Source organism: Jaculus jaculus, chromosome 13, assembly GCF_020740685.1.
Source record: "Jaculus jaculus isolate mJacJac1 chromosome 13, mJacJac1.mat.Y.cur, whole genome shotgun sequence".
NCBI classification, from domain to species: Eukaryota; Metazoa; Chordata; class Mammalia; order Rodentia; family Dipodidae; genus Jaculus; species Jaculus jaculus.
The window spans coordinates 72,646,294-72,664,841 of NC_059114.1; the positions used below are offsets into that span (position 1 = coordinate 72,646,294).

General features: G+C 47.5%; 1 protein-coding gene across 3 annotated transcripts in view; it reads right to left on the reverse strand.

The window, feature by feature from the left end:
* The window catches only part of Rai14 (retinoic acid induced 14), a 171,260-nt gene extending 167,108 nt beyond the window's left edge, over positions 1-4,152 (reverse strand). For all 3 annotated transcript variants that reach the window (XM_045132332.1, XM_045132331.1, XM_004652602.2), the window contains exon 1: positions 4,047-4,152. The gene's annotated coding sequence lies outside the window, so the exon portion shown is untranslated. The remainder of the gene's footprint in view (positions 1-4,046) is intronic.
* Between the last annotated feature and the right edge of the window lie 14,396 nt (positions 4,153-18,548).

An 18,548-nucleotide genomic window follows, 5' to 3' on the forward strand; every position in this document is an offset into this window, starting at 1 on the left:
GCCGCAGCTCTAGGCAGAAGATGCAGCAAGACTCGAGGGCCAGCGTGTGCCTGGTGGCTTAAAGGAATAACTTGGAAGCTAATGTGCTGAAAGGCCTCAGACGCCTGTAGTTTAAGGGTTATCATTAGGGGCAAAAAGTGTCACTCACACAGCCACAGCGACTTTCATATGCTCTTCGTCAGGCAGGGGCCTGTCTCTGCACATGCTGACTCAGGCTTAGTCTTACCAAGAAGAAATGGGGAAGAAGACACTGAGTAACCACGGAGCAGACAACCGGCTTTATCACACGTACCCCAAACTCAGCACAACGGACTCAACTCATGCTTCGACCTCGTAATGAAGAGGAACTTTTCTTATTAAAAAAAAAAAAAAAATATATATATATATATATATATATATATATATATATATATATATATATATCTCAAGACAAAAGAGCCTGGCGTGGTGGGGCATGCTTTTAATACCAGCACTTGGGAGGCAGAGGTAGGAGGATTGCCATGAGTTCAAGGCCACCCTGAGATGACAGAGTTAATTCCAGGTCAGCCAGGACCAGAGTGAGACCCTACCTCGAAAACGCAGACAAAACTAATCCAGCCAACTAGTGTGATTTCAGTGTTTTAAGCTGATCAACGGTCACTTTTTCATTTAACAGATGTCCAAGACAGACCCTCAGCCACCCTAAGCAGTAAAAGACCTCACCATCCCAGCAACTAAGTTCATAGACGTGTGACAGAGCAATGCACACAAGAAAACCTGTCTAGGCGTGGGGGACTGGACCGCTGCTTGTTATAATACATGCTTTTTAAAAGTAGAAAGACTGTCCCTCAGCCAAAAAAAACTGGAAACTGGTTTTTTCTCTTGGCAAGGTGATGAGAACACTATAACTTATTCACACACTAGAATTTTCTGTAGCAGCCTAAATGAGTAAAGTTCCACATGTTTTTCAGAAAAAAAAAAAAAAAAAAAAGAGTATGTCTATCTAAAAAAGTCCGAACTAGGGCTGATGAGATGGCTTAGCAATTAAGGAGCTTGCCTGAGACACCTAAGAACTCATGTTCCAATCTCCAGGTCCCATGTAGCCAGATGCACAGACACACAAAGCATGCAATGTCATGCATGTGCCAGAAGGGGGGTTGGTTCCCATATATTTTGTGGATATATATACCAAAACATGCTTGGGAGGAGCTCCAAGAGCCAATCCCATGTCAGTGGTTGACTGAGACTGGAAGCAGAGATAAAAATCTTCATGTCTGCCTGGCCTGGTGGCCCACGCCTTTAATCCCAGCACTCGGGAGGCAGAGGTAGGAGGATCGCTGATACTTCGAGGCTACCCTGAGACTCCATAGTGAATTCCAGGTCAGCCTGGGCTAGAGTGAGACTCTACCTCGAAAAACCAAAAAACAAAACAAAAAATCTTCATGTCACTGGGCATGGGGGCCCAGGGCTTTAATCCTAGCCCTTGGGAAGCAGAGGTAGGAGGATTGCCACGAATTCAAGGTCACCTTGAGACTACATAGGTCAGCCTGTGCTAGAGTGAAACCCTACCTCGAAAAATCAAAAAAAAAAAAAAAATTCATGCTTCAACTTTTTTCCATTTGGAGGAGGAACAAAACAGATTTGTTAGCAACTCTTAAACCTAAGCAGTAGAAAAATGAATGCCTTATATACGTTTGAACTATTTCATATTTCCTTATTCTGAATTACAGGAAGGCAAGGAAGGGGGTAGGTGTGGTGGTTTGAGCTAGATATCCCCCATAAATTCATGCATTTTGAATGCTTGGTCTCCAGCTAGTGGCAGTTTGGTAGGTGGAAGTGTCTTGCTAGAGGAAGTGTTACTGGGGTGGGGGTGTTACAGTCAGCAGCCCTTTGCCAGAGTTAGGCTCACTTTCTCTCTCTCTCTCTCTTTTTGTGGGGGGTGGTGGTGGAGGGTTCAGAGGTAGGGTCTCACTCTAGCTCAGGCTGACCTGGAATTCACTATATAGTCTCAGGGTGGCCTCGAAGTATCAGCGATCCTCCTACCTCTGCCTCCCGAGTGCTGGGATTAAAGGCGTGCACCACCACTTTAGGCTCACGTTCTCTTGCTGCGACTGTCTATATGCAGTGGGAAGAAGTGATATCCAGCCCCTTCTCAACCCTCGCTCTCCCTTCCATCCTGAAGCTTCCCCTTGAGACTGCAAGACAAACTAAACCCTGGCTGAATGGCTTCACACACTAGGGGCCCTGGATTTGATCCCCAGTGACATTCAGATGCACACAGAGAGGACTGGCCAGGGGTCCCTACCTCTGACATGCCTGGAGCAGTAGCAGTCTGGAGACAGGATTTCATTGTCCAGTATGGTGCGGCGGAGGCAGTAATTATTTCCTTTCCCGGTGGCTCTGTATCCCTTCTAACTCAGTTCACAAACAATATGACGAGGCTCTTCTAACTGTCTTACCACCACTGTCACTGTCCTTTAAAAAAAAAGCCATCAGAAGCCGGGCATGGTGGCGCGCGCCTTTAATCCCAGCACTCGGCAGAGGTAGGAGGATCGCCGAAAGTTCAAGGCCAGCCTGAGACTACATAGTGAATTCCAGGTCAGCCTGAGGTAGAGTGAGACACTACCTCGAACCCCCCCCCCCAAAAAAAAAGAAAGAAAAAAGAAAAGAAAAAAAAGCCATCAAACAAATCTAAAGATGTAAATGTATTAATGACACATCTCAGTGAATGGCGATGAAATATGTGTGACAGCCCAGTCGAGGATTATCTCCCCACATTAAGCAAGCAGTGGTATGTGACTTTTTTTTTTAAAGGTGTATTTCTTCTGATAAAACTGACTGCCTTACCAAGCCCGGGGGGGGGGGGGCGGGCGGGGGGAAGATCTCATCTATAAGTTATCACTGGCAAATGATGATCAAATTATATTCATCAGTAATAAAGCTCCCGCCCACACGGGTGCTTAGGGGACAAGAGTTCTGAGCAGCGCGGCGGGTGCTCTCCCAGGGGTCCGGCATCCCCTCCAGACCACCCGCGGGACACCCAGGCAGAAGGAAAGCTGCGGGCCTGAAGGGCGAGCGCGCGCGCACTTGGCCAATCTCTGCACATAAAGTTGCTCCGGGACAAGAAAGCCTGGCTCTGCACAGAGCCCATGCCCGGGACGTCGCCTTCGCCTCTTCATCAGGTCACTCCAGGGCTCCATCTGCTTTAATCCCTACACTGACCCACCTCCAAAAAAAAAAAAAAAAAAAAAAAAAGGGATGAGAACCCCAAGGGGGTTAAAGGCGCAGCACAGGGCAACAGACCGAGGCGGGCAGCGTCGGGGAGGTGAGCAAAGATGCTCGCTCTTCCAGAAAGGGGTCCTGAGGATGTTGACCAAAGTGCCCTCCGTCCCCCGAGGGTGTCCCAACTCCGGTATTCCTCCAGCTCACCCCCCCCCCATCCCATCCCATCCTCCCTCCCTCGGAGCTGCGGCGGGGGGAAGGGCAGGAGGGTGGGGGAGAGGGGAGAGGACCGAGGCAGGCAGAGCCCCCCTCCCTTGCGGGTGGTCTCACCCCACCCTCCCGCCAGCCGAGCGGCTCCGGGGATCTGGGCAGGAACAATAGCGGAGCGTGCGTCTCTCCCGCGCTCTTCTTCCAAGTTCACTGGAGAGGCGGGTGGAGCCCCGAAGCCGGGTCGGGGGGTGGTGACGGTGGAAGGAGGATCGCCGGGGACCGGGAAAGCAGGTGGGACGGGACCGAGCCATGGACGCATCCAGAGCGTACCCCCCGGACCCCCGGGACTGCCATTCATTGCACCGGCGCTCCCTCCCCGCACCCCGGGGCCGCGCTCCCGCGAGTTTGCAGAAGGGTGGTCCGGACGCGGCACGGACGGACCGACGGAGAAAGCTCTTCTCCGAACTTGGCCGGTCCTCCCTCTCCTTGCAGGTCCTGCATCCTCCCTTCCTGCCTGCCCAGCAGATCCGCCGACCGTCGCCCCAGACACAAAGGCGAGCCGGGGGCAACCCCCACCCCCGGTCCCGTCCACCCTCACCCCCGGCCCGCGCGCCCCGGAGGCGCCGCGCACTCACCCCATCCAGGCGGCGGCTCCCGGCTCCGGTTGGCTGCGCCACCCCGCTTCTCCCCCTGGAAAGCGCGGCCGCCGGCTCGCTTCCTGCTCGGCTTCCTGCGCTCGGTCCCTCCTCCTCCTCCTCCTCCTCCTCCTCCTCCTCCTCCTCCTCGGGCGGCTGCCGCTGCTAGAGTCGGCCGCGGGGTCAGTGGGCGCGGGCTCCCGGGCTGCACTGGGCCGGCCTGGGCGGCTGGGGGCGGCCGCAGCACCACCACGTGGCCGCCGGGCGCCGGCCCCCGCAGACCCGCACCCGGCGGCGAGCGGAGGGAGGCGCTAGCCGTTCCCCACCCCTTCCACCCCGCGCGCGGCCCCAAATTCCCGGAGTCAGGTGACCCGCCCCCCCACACACACGCACACCCCATGGCTCCTAGCCAGAGGGACCTGTTCGTGGTGCCCAGGCGCCCTGGACTGCACCGGACGCCCCGGCTTTGCTTTTCGTTTCTGCGGAGGGTCGTGAGACCCTTTTGTTTTTGTTTTATTTTATTTTACTTCATTTTATTTTCTTTTGCTCGGATCGGTCCCATCCTCTTCACTCGGGGCGTGGCGGGGCGGTGGGCGATGCCCACATGATGCCCACATGGTATTCATTTCTGGTCAACTTGCAAAGCCCATCTGGGATGTTGAGGCGAAGGTTTTTAAGTGTTCCCCCTCCCCAAACCCCTGCTAACCAAAATCGAATTATTTCTCAACAGAAAGTAAACTAGCCTTGCGCTCCCCAAACTCTCCCGGACTGAACCAACTGGCTCGGAGCGACTGTTTCCTAACACTCATCAGGTGGCAGCCAGGCTTGGCAGCGGTGAAGTTTTGCTCTGCCCGGGAGTTCGCCTGCACTGATGATGGGCTAGATGCGGAATGGCAGCATCCTTAAAGGAGTGACCGAAACGCCGAGGGGTGTGTGCTGAGTGACCCCCCGTCGCCCCCTGCTGCTTCTCTCCCTTCCCCAGCCCACCGAGAGCGACCTTTGGACCGAAGTCCCCTGACTCCTCCCTGGACTCTGAGGATTCCAAGCCTCCTTTAATTTGGGCGGGTTTTTCCATGAATTCTACTGCTAGCCAGCTAGGACGCAGGAACTTTCTTTCGTTCACCGAAGTTCCACGTTTGTCTCCTGGTTTGGTGAGACATCCTTTGCGTAAGGGAGAAGGCTTTCCAGAATAAGAAGTGATGTGACTCCTCACTGCAACCCCCCCCCCCCATCTACTGTGAGTCCGTTGAATTTAAGAGGGAAGAAAAAGCCAATTCCAACAGGTGAGACTGTATCTCACCGTGTGTGTGTGTGTGTGTGTGTGTGTGTGTGTGTGTGTGTGAGAGAGAGAGAGAGAGAGAGAGAGAGAGAGAGAGAGAGAGAGAACAGCCTGCCTTAGCTTTCACTGGTGAACTTACCAGCTAAGCTACGTGGTCTTCCCTTCCTAACACCATCCACCCAAGATGACTTGGAACAGCCAGTTTAAAGCAAGATGTACATTCCTCTTCCTGTCCCTTCTCAAATAAAAACACACTTCAGAAGTATTGTAACTGGCGCGCGCGCACACACACGCACACACGCTTTTTTTGTTTGTTTAATGCTGGCAATTTCTACAACCTAGGGTTTCATATTAGCTCATATTAACTAGGTATTGTACGGTATTTCCGTACTTTACTGAACATACAGTGCTAAGGACTCTCGTGTGAATTTTCTGCTTAGCTTTTTTCGCTCTTTAAAAAAAAATACTTTATTTTTATTTATTTATTTGACACAGAGAGAAAAGCAGAGAGAGAAAGAATGGGTGTGGCAGGGCCTCCCGCCACCGCAAACAAGCTCCATATGCATGCGCCACCTTGTGCGTCTGCTTTACATGCGTACTGGGGAATCGAACCTTGGCCCTTAGGCTTTGCAGGCAAGCACCTTAACCGCTAAGCCATCTCTCCAGCCCTTTTCCCAGTCTTTGCTGGCAAGATGGTACAGGGTGTAAGAAGCTGCCTTCTAACGTAAATGTCAATAATTTCAAATTCTTCACAGAGAGTTGGCAAGTTGAAAAAGTTAAACTATTGAACAATGATTGTCTGGAGCAGGCTAAATTAGCCTGTGAGTCATGCAAGTCCTGACTCTGCTAATCTTCCCCAGCCACCTCCACAAAGAGCTGGCTCCCACAGGTGCCTGGGAGCTACCCCCATTAGTCCATTACCTGGCCCCCCTACATCAGCAAATCCAACCTGCTTGAGGGATGGCTTGGAGGGAAGGACATATTTACTGATTGTGCCAGTACCCTTTCCCAGAGTCCCCCTTTCTGAACTCAAAACTGACTTCCAGAGCACTCTATGTTGAGTTCTTCTTCTTTTTTTTTTTTTTGTTTTTTTGTTTTTTTGAGGTAGGGTCTCACTCTAGCTCAGGCTGATGTGGAATTACTCTGTAGTCTCAGAGTAGCCTTGAACTCTTGGCGATCCTCCTACCTCTGCCTCCCGAGTGCTGGGATTAAAGGCGTGCGCCACCACGACCGGCTATGTTGAGTTCTTAATCTGCCTCCTTTGTGGAAATCAGTGGTCAAATTCAGGATTAAGTGGGGATTTCTCATTATTGTCGCTTTGTTTTGTAGGTTTGTTTGCCCGGGCGTTTTAGAAATGTCCACCCAGGGGCTGGAAGGATGATGGCTTAGCGGTCAAGCGCTTGACTGCAAAGCCAAAGGACCCAGGTTTGATTCCCCAGGACCCACGTTAGCCAGATGCACAAGGGGGCGCACGCGTCTGGACGTCTGGAGTTCGTTTGCAGTGACTAGAGGCCCTGGCGTGCTCGTTCATTCTCTCTCTCTCTGTCAAATAAATAAATAAATAAAAATAATAATAACTGTTTACCCAGCTCAGGATTTTTGAATATGCTCAGGATTGCATGAAGGTAGCCCAAACGAATTGAACATCTGTAATCTGGAGTCGGTTAGAACCTTTCAGGAGGAAGTACAGGCTGTAGTCTCTCGTTCCAAGCAAGATAGCTGTGGTGTACTGTGCCCTAAAATGAACACTAAGAGCCAGGAGACCAGGTGATCCCAAAGACTGTTGTGTTTATTTACTTTTCAAATATTTTAACCCCTTCAGTTCCCACTTTCCTAATCATCAAACAACATGGTCTCACGGAATTTTTCCCATACTATATCCTCCAGGCCCATTAGTTTGTAGAGCCTACTTCACAAGCAAAATTGCCTTGTTATTTTAGGGCAAAGCATTCTCTGATTGTCGAGTAGTTCAGTCTTACTGCACCATCAAAGAGACTTGGTATCCAGGACTTGGTAGGGCTCCACAGGTGAAATTCACTGATTGCTAGGACTCACTTCCATTTTTGAAATGAATACTCTTATTTCTTCTTCCTTGCCTGGTTATCAGCATTTGTTCAGTTCAGATTGGACACATTTTTAAAAAACTTTTTGTTCATTTTTACTTATTTATTTGAGAGCGACAGACACAGAGAGAAAGACAGATAGAGGGAGGGAGAGAGAATGGGCGCGCCAGGGCTTCCAGCCACTGCAAACGCACTCCAGATGCGTGCGCCCCCTTGTGCATCTGGTCCTGGGGAATCGAGCCTCTAACAGGGGTCCTTGGGCTTCACAGGCAAGCATTAACCACTAAGCCATCTCCCCAGCCCAGATTGGACATATCTTAAGATGCGGGTAACAAAAAAAAAGAAAAACTCGCCTGGCCCTGCGGAAGGAAATCAAAATAGAGATCCTACCAGAGTCCAGACACCCTCGTGTGCTTAGCCAGTGGTCAGTGCTTCAGTTCAGGTCTGGACTATCTTCTTTGTGTTCAGTGCTTTGTCCCCAGGGGAGTGCTATGGGGAGAAGATGAAACTCCCCAGAAGTGGGACTTAGTAAGTTCCTTTCCTGTTTGGGGTGAGGGGAGAACGTGTCTGTAAAGGGGTTTGTGGTACCCTCATCTCTTCTTTTTTTAAAAAAATTTATTTATTTGAGAGCGACAGAGAGAGAAAGAGGCAGATAGGTAGAGAATGGGTATTCCAGGGCCTCTAAGCCACTGCAAAGAAACTCCATATGCGTGTGCCCCTTGTGCATCTGGCTACCGTGGGTCCTGGGGAATCAAGCCTCGAACGGGGGTCCTTAGGCTTGACAGGCAAGTGCTTAACCGCTAAGCCATCTCTCCTCTTTATCTTCGCTACCTAGCCATAAAGTGAGCAGTTTTGCTGCATGCACCATGCACACCATTGCCACAGGCCCAAGAGCACCAGAATCAATCACCCAAAACTGAGCTAAGAATAAAGCTTTTCTTTTCATAGCTTGATTGTCTCACGTATTTTGTTACAGCGATGGGGAGCTGGCTGACAGGATCGGACTGCAGCTTGATGTCTAATTAGAAGCAGGATGAGTTTGTGGTGCTATTGGACCTGTCTAGAATGGAGAGAAAAAAGACAACACAAGAAGACGGTTAGAAGGCAACAATCTACACAGGCGCACACACACAGTTGAAACATTCACAGAAAAAAAAAAAAGAGGGCTGGAGAGATGGCTTAGCGGTTAAGCGCTTGCCTGTGAAGCCTAAGGACCCCGGTTCGAGGCTCGGTTCCCCAGGTCCCACGTTAGCCAGATGCACAAGGGGGCGCACGTGTCTGGAGTTCGTTTGCAGAGGCTGGAAGCCCTGGCGCGCCCATTCTCTCTCCCTCCCTCTATCTGTCTTTCTCTCTGTGTCTGTCACTCTCAAATAAATAAATAAAAAATGAACAAAAAATATTAAAAAAAAGAAACAAACACTTTCTGTAATTTGCAAGGGCTATTTCCCAATAGGAGGAAACTACCACAGGAAAAAAAAAATTAATAAAATAACTTTAGATTGCGTAGTTTAGCAAGACCATAGCCATAAGGCAGCTGCAAACACTAATTGGTCTGTGGTTTTTCCACTTCCCAGGAAGCCACAAAGATTCCTCCAAGGGTAGGTTACTTAACTTTGCACACCTGCACAGGAGTTGGAGCTAAGATATGTGGCAATAAGTACATTCCCAAGTCCTGCATCAGAGCCCTACTTGCGGAGAGTGGCTAAGGGGCTGAACATCTTGACCTTGGCACTACTGACCTATGACGGCCTTAAAACCAGTTTTTTATCATCACACACACGAAGGAATGCAGATCCTCAGAGGAATCCTGTTCATATGGTAGAGAGAAACTGCCCATGGCTACTGGCTACCTTAAATGGTACTAGCATGAATGAAGATGTGCTATAAAGGAAAATGCACCAGACTGCCAAGGATTAGTAAGAAGAGCTGGCCAGGGTGGTGCATGCTTTAATCCCAACACTTGGGAGGCAGAGGAGGTAGGAGGATCACCGTGAGTCCAAGTCCACCCTGACACTAGTCAACTTGGGTTAGAGTGAGACCCTACCTCGAGAAGAAAAAAAGAAAAAAGAAAAAAAAAAAGAATTAGTAAGAATAAAACAATGAAAAAAAAATCTCAGTAATTTATGATCTATATGGAAATGCTAATATTTTCAATGTCAACACTAATTTTACATACTACTTTTTGCTTTAAAGACCAGGAGTACTAGAGCCGTGTATTTTTAATTTTTTTGTTTATTTTTTTGTTTTCTAGCTCAGTGGTAGAGTGAGTGCTTGCGAGAAGGCGTGAGGCATTGGGTTTCGTCTGCAGCACCACACACACCAAAAGGAGTTACCAGAAAATGAGAACTTTTGCGCCTTACATTACGATTTCTATTGAGTAGCATTGCTACAGGAGCTAAAGTTAGCAGCTAGTGTACATCTAACTTCTCTATATCAGGGACTTTGCTAAGTGATATAGTCACATCAGCTACAGGGGCCATGCACTTAATTGTCCAGACTGGGACACTTTTAAGAGTTAAGGGCATTGGGCTGGAGAGATGGCTTAGCGGTTAAGCGCTTGCCTGTGAAGCCTAAGGACCCCGGTTCAAGGCTCAGTTCACCAGGTCCCACGTTAGCCAGATGCACAAGGGGGCGCACGCGTCTGGAGTTTGTTTGCAGAGGCTGGAAGCCCTGGCGCGCCCATTCTCTCTCTCTCCTCTATCTGTCTTTCTCTCTGTGTCTGTCGCTCTCAAATAAATAAATAAATAAATAAATAAATAAATAAATAAATAAATAAATAAAAAGAGTTAAGGGCATTGCAAATTCCCAGACAAGGGATGGAGGGATGGGTTAGCGATTAAGGTGCTTGCCTGAGAAGCCAAAGGACCCAGGTTAGATTCCCCAGGACCCACGTAAGCAAGATGCACAAGGTGGCCCATGTGTCTGGAGTTCATCTGCAGTGACTGGAGACTCTGGTGCGCTCATTCTCTCACTCTGTCTCTTTTCCTCTTTCTCTCAAATAAACAACTAAAAATTTAAAAACTATTTTAAAAAACTTCCCAGACAGAAGGCAAAAACTGGAACCATCCTAAGATAACCAAATGTTAGACCATATAATCATGTCCTCAATCTGATCGATATCATTATTAGCTTTGGGAATGAGAGAGAGGTGGGGCGCACAGAGAACTTCCCCACAGCCACACAGCCTAAGGCTTCAAACGAGGACAGACTGGCCCCAGAGCCTTCCTTCCTAACTGCTCAGCAACATTAGCTGCATGAGAGCTAATCTGGATTAACTATTACATATCAGCAAGGGCTTTCTTAATACCTATGGCAACTAACTTGGATATTGTATTATCCCCCCACCCCCCACCCCCGCTTTTTAAAAATTTACTTGCAAGCAAAGAGAAAGAGAGAAGAGAGACATAGAATGGACATGCCAGGCCCCCCGCCACTGCAAGCGAACTCCAGATGCATGCACTGCTTTGTGTATCTGGCTTCACACCAGTACTGGCGAATCAAACCTGGGTCCTTAGGCTTTGCAGGCAAGTGAGTTAACCACTAAGCCATCTCTCCAGCCCTTATCCTATTTTTATAGCTAGGAAAACAGAGTTTCAAATCAATGCAGAGCTTTGCCCAAATCATAAAACCAGAAAGAGTGGAGGAAGAAACAAAGCGTGGGGACTAAACTCCAAAGTTGTGCTGTTTTTAAAAAATTAATTTAGTATGTGTGCGTGAGTGAGTGAGGGCATGGAGGTCAGAGGTCAACTTTCATTTTTAGGCACCATCTTCTGCCGCTCACTGGTCCATTCAGGAGCTTCTGAGAAATCCCCTTTTCTGTGACTTCCTTCTTGCAATAGGAGCCCAGGGATTACAGAAACCGGCCAGCTTCAGCTTTGTAATGTGGGACCTGAGGGTCCAAACTCACACACTCAGAGGTGGATGTCACATGCGCAAACACCCCAGCCCCAAATTGGCTATTTCATCATTATTTTATTGTCACCTATCAGGCCACCTTTACTAACAAATGGTTTTCATATTAATCTCATTATTTCTCCCCATTCTGGCAGAGAACTGGGCAGGAGGTCCCAGCTGCCATCAACCTTAGCTACCAAAGGCGTGGGAAGTTCAACCTTGGTTTCTCAGAAGGAACAGTTAGTTATTGTTTGTTTTGCTTGCTTGGTCTGAGACAGGATCTTGTGTAGTGCAGGGTGGCCAAGGATGACCTTGACTTGCTGGCTGTCCTGTCTCCACTTGCCACATGGTGGAATTACAGGTGTGTGTGTCTCCCCACTCCAATTTCAAGTGATGCTGGTATTTGAACCCAGGGCTCTGTGCATGTTAGGCAAGTACTCTATCAACCAAGCCACATCTCTAACTCCAGAAGGAACATTTTTAGGTAAGCCAAAATAGATAGCATGTTGTCAAGTTGGTTCCTCTACCGTGCCCATCAGAAATGATTGCAAATAGTCTCCCAGTACGTTCATGGGGGAGGGGAGACCTCAGGAGTTCCCGGAGATCAAGACTGCAGTTGGACACCAGAATACTAAAACGGGGTTGTCACAAAGCACCCCTCGCGTCCGAAGCAGTGCCTTGGCATACAGATCTATGCATCTACTAGGTGTGGTCTTCCTTGCTTCCTCTACGGGGAGTTATAATCTCCGCAGCCCCTTAAAGTCACCTGCTCTGAAAACAGAGACACTAAGTGTTTGATGCGTCACTTTTCCTGGAGCTGAAAACAAATGCTCGTTCATCCCAGATAGGACACCAAGGACAGACCAAAATGACTCCATCCAAGACCAGTTTGGTGAGCCAGAGGTGACTGGACTGACTTACTGGAGCATGGGTGACCCCACCCACCCAAACAGCTGAAAAACTAAAACAAAACAAAACAAAATCCTTTAATCCCAGCACTCAGGAGGCAGAGGTAGGAGGATCTCTGCGAGTCTGAGGCCACCCGGAGACTACATAGTGAATTCCAGGTCAGCCCTGGGCTAGAGTGAAACACTACCTCAAGAAAAAGGGGGGGCGGCTGAAGGGATGGCTTAGCAGCTAAGGCATTTGCTTGCAAAGCCAAAGGACCCAAGTTTGATTCCCCAGGACCCACGTTAGCCAGATGCACAAGGGGGCACGCACACATCTGGAGTTTGTCTGCAGTGGCTGGAGGCCCTGGCACACCTATTGTCTCACTCTCTCTCTCCCTCTTTCTCTGTCAAATAAATAAATAAAAATAATTTTTTTTTAAAATCCACTCTAGCATTCTGTGAGAGCAGTGTGTATAGAGCTCTTCCTTCCATTAATCTTCCACTCCTACATGGGCCAGCGCCTCCCAGAGACCACATGTGGCTAGAGCACCTTTCCTGCAGCTCAGGAAGGCTGGGTGGGCTGAGAGTGGCTGTGATCTCACTTGAGGGTCTAAAGATATTCCCCATTTCCTCCTTCAGTGAGAGTATTTGAACAGGTCCATCTTGTGAAGGTTTCTAAAATGCTACTGTGATCAAGATGGCAACAGCCATGTCATTATGCCCGGAGGAGAAAGAGAAGATCCACAATAGTATCTCAGCCCCCAAACCCCACTGAGTCATCTCAACGCAGGGCATCTGCTGCGCTGGTTGCGACAGCTGTGCTCAGAGCCTCTGGCTGAGAGGCTAGTAAGCAGCGTGAGATGAGGTGAGAAGAAAGGGTGGAATTTTCAGGGGTCCTGCAAAAGCTGACATTCCAGAATGATTGACAGAGTTGATTCTAAACTCAATGACTATTTTTTTTTTTTTCTTTTTTGGTTGCCCTCCTATACTTATTTTATGTTACAGCCTTAAGCCCCAGCTTCGAGAGTCTCATTCTCTCCACTTGAAAGCCCGTCAACTTCTGCCTACGACATAGTTTACTTGGTATTTCTTCCTGATCCAATTACTACACCCAAAGTTAATCTGCGTATTTACGCCCGGTGAGATGTCTTTGAATCTGTGAACCGGCTTCGTGGGTTTTCACAGGCCCTGTACCCATTTGGTTTCTGTTATTGTCACTTTCCCTATTTTGTTTTGTTGCCTCTCTGAAATCCTTAGTAAACTTCATGATGTGGATTGCTTGTTGTTTTCAAAACTGATCTTTCTTCTGTGAGTGAACACGTTTTTTTGAGACATTTCCCCAGCATATTGTTCGTGCTTAAGATATTTGACTAGACTACTGCGAAGATATTTAACAGAATTCCACAAGCTCTTTTTGTTTGCTTTGCCTTCATGCAAATTCCTGGAACACTCCAAATATGCACCTCAAGGAAAGTTCTCCTAGTCACGATGCAGATTTTTCTAAGTTAAATCTGTCAATCTTCCTTTGTCTTTCAAAAAAAAAGATCTCATGGAGACATGGCTCAGCCATTAAAGGTACTTGCTTACTGCTGTAATCAAGTTCCCATTGCTGGCAGAAAACGCTTGACCAAGGACCAAGAGCAGCCTGTGGGGGCAAAGGGTTTATTTTGGCTTACAGAATCAAGGGGAAGCTTCCTGATGGCAGGGGAAAACTATGGCATGAGCAGAGGGTGGACATCACCTCCTGGCCAACATCAGGTGGACGATAGCAACAGGAGAGTGTACCAAACACTGGCAAGAGAAAGCTACTTATAACACTGATAAGCCTGCTCCCAACAATACAGGAGGCTTTAATTCCCAAATTGCCATCAGCTGGGGTTCTAGCATTCAGAATAGCTAAGTTTATGGGGGACACCTGAATCAAACCACCACATTCCACCCCTGGCCTCCATAAACTGATAACCTTACATGATATAAAATACAGTGCATTCAGTATGACTTTTAGAAGTCCCAATAGTATTTAATCAATCCTAATGCTATTCAAACACCCTCATAGTCCAAGGTTTTTAACTGAGCCATAATAAATAAATAAAAAATCCTCAGAAAACCCATAATGGCACAGAATAAACATTTAGATAACAAAAGATGGCATTGAGTATAGCAAAGAAATATTCAACCAACACAAGATTTAAAATAGGGTAAACATCAAACTCTGTAGTTCCAAGTCCAACAACTCTAGCCAGTGATGTCTCCAAGTCTGATAATTCTAACCAGCATCAAGTCTCTGGAGATCCAATTCCACCCCTCCAGCTAGACTACTCACAGTCCTGGAAAACTTCATCCAGCTCCATCGGATCTCCATGCAGGCAATCCAGCAAACCTGCTTCACACTGCCCATGGCTGTTTCCAAAATATAATACTGTGTTGCAAATTCAATGACCCTCTCTTTCCTGTATTTCATATAGTCCCCAATACCAGATGGGTGACAATTTGTTGCTCCGGTGGGGAATAAAGCAGACTTTGAAGAACAGGACAATCCCTCAGCATTCAGCCCCCTTCAAAAGACTGCATTCTTCCTGTTGCCCCAATGCAGGTCTGCTGTCCCAATTTCAATGGTTATAATCTCTCATGCAATTGTAGCTGAATGGGCAGCAGTTTTGACCCAAAGATTTCATTTTTTTTTTTTCTGTGCCATACCCTCTGCTCATACCAGGCTGCTTCTACACAATGCAACCTGGCACAAATTCTCAGTACAGGGGCATAACAGCAAGCCTCTCACACAAACTGCTTCTAGGCCAGTCCAGGCAAAGCTCTTTCTCACCTGCATAAGCCAAACCTCACAGTCCATAGTTCTTACTGCATTCAGGTCTTTCAACTTTGACCAGAATAGTCCATCAAGCTGTACTTACAGCACTGCAAGACATCTCTGAGGCCAAGATTTCAAATTCATCCACATTCCTCCTGCAAAGCAGTTCCAAAGGCCAAAGCCACACAGTCAGGTTTCCAGCAATACCAATCCCACTGTTCTGGTACCAACTTCACTGTTGCAGTCAGGTTCATATTACTGACAGAAAACGTTCAACCAAGAGCAGCTTGTAGGGAAAAGGGGTTTATTTGGCTTACAGACTTGAGGGGAAGCTCCATGATGGCAGGAGAAAACAGTGGCATGAGCAGAGGGTGGACATCACCTCCTGGCCAACATCAGGTGGACCACAGCAACAGAAGTGTGCCAAACACTGGCAAGAGGAAGCTGGTTATAACACCCATAAGCCTGTCCCCAATAATACACTACCTCCAGGAGGCATTAATTCCCAAATTGCCATCAGCTGGGAATCTAGCATTAAGAACACCTAAGTTTAAGGGAAACACCTGAATCAAGCCACCACACTTACAAACCCTAATGATGTATCTAGGGTCCATTCCCCAGTACCAACATAAAGCCAGATACACAATGTGGCACGTACATCTGGAGTTCACTTACAGTGGCAACAGGCACTGGCATGACCATTCTCTCTCTCTCTCTCTGCATGTGTGTCTCAAATAAATAAATAAAATATTTTAAAAGAATCTCATCAGGGCTGGAGAGGTGGCTTAGTGGTTAAGTGCTTGCCTGTGAAGCCTAAGGACCCTGGTTCAAGGCTCAATTCCCCGGGACCCACGTTAGCTAGATACACAAGGAGGTGCAAGCATCTGGAGTTCATTTGCAGGGGCTGAAGGCCCTGATGTGCCCATTCTCTCTATCTCTCTCGCTCTCTCTCTCTCTGCCTCTTTCTCTCTGTGTCTCTCAAATAAATAAATTAAAAAAAAAAAAGAATCTCATTTCTCATTCTAGACTCTTGGTTTGCATTTCAGAGTAAGGAGATAACTATGAAAATATTTCTGTCTATTCTGAATTATTCCAGAAGAGGAGAAAGGACTGGAATTGGGGGATCCAGAGACATCTCTGGGAATATTTCTCCAACAGAGCTGAGGTGGGAGAGGAAAGGCCCTTGGAAACCAGCGAAGCAGGAAGCAAGGCCATGTCTACTTCCTCCCATGGATTCCTAGAACCCTAAGAACACAAAAGTCAGGAAAACAGATTGTCTTCACAATAATGGGCCAGTGAGTGGGGCAGGGAGGGCTGGGAGGTTAAAGACACCCAAGTTACCACTGGCCTCCCACAGGGGAGTTTGTCCCTTTGCCATCTAACAGGAAAGAGAATTTTGGAGGCTCTTTGAAAGAACCAGAAAACAAAGCAAGTTGGCACTGAATTCATCTGAGAAAACTCTCACCCAAAGTCCCAGAGCTCAGGGGCAAAGCGAGGGAGGGGAGATCTGAGTGAGTCTCATATTTGCTTTGTGAGCTTCTGGGAAGTGATATTGAAACATTTTTTTTTTTTTATTTAAACTGTGTGTCGTAAGAGGTCTCTCTGCTGACTCCAACACAATGTGCTCATATTAACAAATATAAATTGTGGGAACATTCCATGTGTTCCTTCTCTTCCTAACTCGTCCTCCTTGACCAAACATACTGCCTCTTGCCCAGCGTCTGGGCATTCTTTCTTGAATGTTTGTTGCAGAGGAATGGAAATTGATTAGAAATTAGAGTATTTTGGAGAAAATTTAGAATAGCATATGCGAAGTCAGTTTTGTGGGAAGGCCAGTGAATGCAGAAGAGAGAGAGAGGGAGAGAGAGATAATAAAAGCCAATTCAGCCATGACTGTTGACATCAGGCTTGTGGGAAATTGCTGCCTGAATATGGCTCCTCTGCCTTCACTGGCCTTCCATGTGAATGTGTGTGGTGTGTGTTTATGTGTGCTCCTATGTAGATGGCTGGGTTATATGTTTGTGTGTGGAAGCCAGAGGTTCATGTCGAGTGCCTCCCTCCATAGCTCTCCACTTTATTTACTGAGACAGTTTCTTCCACGTGAACACAGAGAGGTCGCCGATTTTGCTGGTCTAGTTACCACCTTGCCCCACGATGCCCTGTATCTGCTCCATCCTGAGCTGGGGAGGGGAGTAGGAATTACTGGTAGGCTGATCTGTGTGCCCAGCATATATGTGGGCTCTAGGCCTCGGAACTCTCAGCATCTCACACTTGTGTGGCAAACACTTTCCACTAAGCCATCTCCTCAGGCCCCTTTCTTGGTTTCTAAACATGAAGTGAAGATGAGAAATGAAAGAACTGGTTTAAAAAAGCGTGCATTTCAAACTTTTTAAGTGGTGTCTTTCAGCAGTCCAAGCCCCCTGACCATTTATTGAGCTCTATGTGAATACAAGAGTCTAGGGCTGGAAAGATGGCTTAGCGGTTAAGCGCTTGCCTGTGAAGCCTAAGGACCCCGGTTCGAGGCTTGGTTCCCCAGGACCCACGTTAGCCAGATGCACAAGGGGGCGCACGCGTCTGGAGTTCGTTTGCAGAGGCTGGAAGCCCTGGCGCGCCCATTCTCTCTCTCTCCCTCTATCTGTCTTTCTCTCTGTGTCTGTCGCTCTCAAATAAATAAATTAATTAAAAAAAAAAAAAAAAGAGCCTAGCAGTCTTTTGTAGCTTGTGGTTTGTATATGGATCCTATGGTTCCGAATGCTAGGAAGATATGTTCAATTTTCCTCCTTTTCATTTGCCTACTCTCGGTTTATCTATAGATTAAATTTATCAAGCTTTCAAAGGTAGATGAGCAAACATTAAGCCTTCCTATGATGGGTAAAAAGTCAACAAAGAAAAAAAAAAAAGAAAGAAAAGAAAAAAGAAAAAAAAAAAAGAAACTTGCTTCCTGTTTTACAGCACTGTTTGGTGTCATTGTCTGGTCCTATAGCCTATCCCGTCATGCCCTTGAAAGTGTAGACATACCATTCTGCTGAAACCTTATGGGGCCATAAAGTGTAAGCAAACTCTTCCTCACCCTCAGACTCCTTGTGTCCAGCTAGTATGAACAACTACCCGGCATCCTTTGCAGCTTTCATGCTAATAATGGGCAATGGAAACTCATTTAGCATCTCACTCAGATGCTTACAAATCAGCAGCAATGTCTTTACCAAAATAAGTGCTTTTCCTCCTCGTATTTTGAAATATTACTGGCTTGGATGCCAGGAATGAGGATTCTCCCCCGCCCCCCTCCCCTGGGTTATTTTGAATTAAAGGAACTTGGAGAACAATAGATGTTGGAAAAGTCTTCCCTCTGGTATCTCCTTAACTGCTTTCCCCAAGGAAACAATCACCTCTGGTTCCTTCACCTGTTTTCCACGAACTAACTTATATCATAGAAGAAAGACTGAAGTCTATCAGTACCTGGATAGTCTTGTATGTCACAGCATTGTCCTCTAGTTTGGTTACACAGGGAATCACTAACAAACCATTATCTGGGCTACGAGTCCAGCGGTCCTTATTCTAGGCCATTTCGTC